The 2,784-nt window shown below is 46.0% G+C and overlaps 1 non-coding gene across 1 annotated transcript; it reads left to right on the top strand.

The window, feature by feature from the left end:
• Positions 1–2,240: 2,240 nt before the first annotated feature.
• On the top strand, positions 2,241–2,436 carry LOC147528377 (U2 spliceosomal RNA). The gene has a single exon (XR_015222319.1). It is a non-coding gene; the product is annotated as a U2 spliceosomal RNA (small nuclear RNA).
• The last annotated feature ends 348 nt before the right edge of the window (positions 2,437–2,784 follow it).

Below are 2,784 nucleotides of genomic sequence, written 5' to 3'. Positions count from 1 at the left end.
GGCTCCATTTCACACATTGCTACTTCTCCTTATTCTTTGTGCTTTGCCTTTTTTTACTGCAAGCCAGAGTTTCCAAGCCTTGGCAAAACATCCCCTGCTGTTTTATGCTTAGGGGAAGCGAGCACAGGAACAGAAAACAAATCTTCTCTCTGATGTTCCCTTGGGCAACACCAAGTTTGACTATGCATAGTCATAGCATTGTAGAAAACAGATCTGGAAACAAGTGGAGGTGGTCATCCACCACCATGACCAGCCCTGCCTCAGCACTGCTGACGCTCTGCTTTATAAGTACAACGATTAATCCCCTTACGGCTCAGGGTTATTACTTCACTGCACAAGAGCAGATCCAAAGCACAGCAAGGGGAAAGGAACTGGCGAGGGAAGGGTCCGGCTGGACAAGGAGCAGACGTGATTCAAAAGCCAACTACCCTGAGCATTGCCAAAGCTCAGGGGAAGCCTCAATGCTGTCTAGAACAAGTAGAGACACTTTTTTCCCCAAATCAAGGAATATTCAAGGATATTTCAGGCCTTACATCTGCCACTGCACCAGGATGGGATGTTACCTCTGAGGCTAGAATAATCCTGAGCGGTACATTACAGAGAGGAAGCACACTGTTGTATGAACGTACTCACTTAGACACTGTGCCACGCAGCAGGACGCCTGCAACAGGACATCTTCCTACCCGGGCTCCTGAAATTCCCCACCACAAAATTGACAGTCACCGTAAATGGTGGTGGTTTGAGATTTATGATTCATATCTAGACATAGAAATGTATTTCTATATCCCTTTATACATCCTGACGGCTGCCTTATTTCCATCTGAGAGTCCCTGGACAAATATACGTGCTTTTAAGCACATGGGCCACAGGTGCCACATAAAAAACACAGAGCATCCACACAGCAAATCTGCTGTTCAGGGGAAGGGTAACTGTACAGTATACGTACCTTAAGTTAGACTACACTGGAAATCCAGGAAAAATAAGGGAAATTCTTAAAATCAAGCTGGACAATGATTTTTGGGTGAATAAAGCAGACATGACCAGGAAAAAATGTGATGTCCCATTGCCTTCATCTCTATTTATACAACTGTACCTAATTAGGCAGATAAGAAGATTATACAAGATAAATACATTTCATAGATAATAAATTGCACAGGAAAACAAGTGAAACTTATTTAGTAGGCAGATTTTGCATCCGTATATCAGCTTGTTGAAGTTTCTCAAACACATGAAACACTGTCAATCGTCCCCAGGAGAGAGGCCAGCGCCGAGAGCACAAGCGGAATAGCAACCAGCGCAGCAGAAGCCTCTGTCCGTACCAGATACGTGTGCCACTGCTACCTCCCAGCCAGACGACGTCGAGATGAAATACTGTCCTTCAAAGGCTACACTTTCCTCTGGGACCAGGTAGAGCTAACAATCAGTGGCGTGGCATTTTACACTGCTCTTTCCCAATGCTTCCTGCACAGGTTACGCATTTTTCTTTCTACCAGTTGTAGTAGAAATGTGGGTTTGGCACATGTAGTCACTGGAAACGCAGAAAATAGAAATAACCTTCTCTTCCTACGGGGCAGTGATTTAATATTGCCAGATGCGAGCCCGAACTCAGCCTTGCCATAAAGTCACCAGAATTCCAACACAGCGTGACTGCAGAGAGGTGTTACCAAACAGGGATTTTTTCAGCATGCTCTTAATTAAACCCAGCATGGCGGGACGCAGATTTCTGCAGTTTGCATCTGTGTTTTTTTCATATGAAACCCCTGATACTCACTCTGGGGATACAACTCCCTGCGTGTCAGCAAGAAAAAGAAATCAATCCAGGGAATGGCTCAAACCACAAGGCAGCACTGCCACCCTGAGCTGTTCCTGCAGATATGCAGACCAGCAAGGCAGAGCAAGAAGTTTAGCTGCTTAAGGCAACAGGATCTTTGCATTGCCTGGTTTAGGCAGTAGCTCCCATAGTCACGAAGAAAGCTCTCAAACTTTTTCTGGCTTCAGCAAGCTCCTTTCTTCTCTCCATTGCCTTTGGGTTACACCACAGAAGCCACAGTAGTGTGGGACCCTGAGAACGACACCCCAGTCCCTATGCAGTTGCGGCAGTGTGGGTGTACTCAATGCTCCCAGCCTGGCTACTCGCAGATTGCAGACTCCCAGACATGTACGTCTGCAGACTGGGTTGTTTTGGAGCCTGAGCAGGGATCACGCCCCTTTACATATATGGAATTTCAGCTCAAAATCAACAAGCTTCTCGGCCTTTTGGCTAAGATCAAGTGCAGTATCTGTTCTTATCAGTTTAATATCTGATACATCCCAACATTTTTTTCAAGGCCAGGTTGGATGAGGCTTTGGGCAACCTGGTGTAGTGGAGGATTTCCCTGCCCATGGCAGGGGGTTGGAACTAGATGATCTTTGAGGTCCCTTCCAACCCTAACCATTCTACGATTCTAAGCACTGGTCTTATATCAGCTGGATGAACCGGAGCGTAAACTGGAGTGTTAGAAGTCATCTTTCTCCAATGATACCCACAGGGCTGAAGGGAGAACAGGTCTAAATTGCTTTAGATCTGGATAGACCTGACATGCTTAACTTCTGCATTAGTCATGTATCCCCAAAGGTAGTATGACTGCTCTTCTGCTCTGTGTGAGTGCGTGTACCTAAGATGAGTGTGGATGTGGGAAACTTCAATCCTCCTTTAGGCTCATGGGAAAACTCAAACCATTTCTGTTCACGTGTGATGCAAGTCAGCTCCTCACACTTAACCCAGCCCACTTTGCTGGTGCTATC

This window comes from Tauraco erythrolophus, chromosome 8 (assembly GCF_009769465.1).
Source record: "Tauraco erythrolophus isolate bTauEry1 chromosome 8, bTauEry1.pri, whole genome shotgun sequence".
In the NCBI taxonomy this organism is placed as follows: Eukaryota; Metazoa; Chordata; class Aves; order Musophagiformes; family Musophagidae; genus Tauraco; species Tauraco erythrolophus.
Note: the sequence above shows the minus strand (reverse complement) of the source record. Positions and strands in the feature narration are given on the sequence as shown.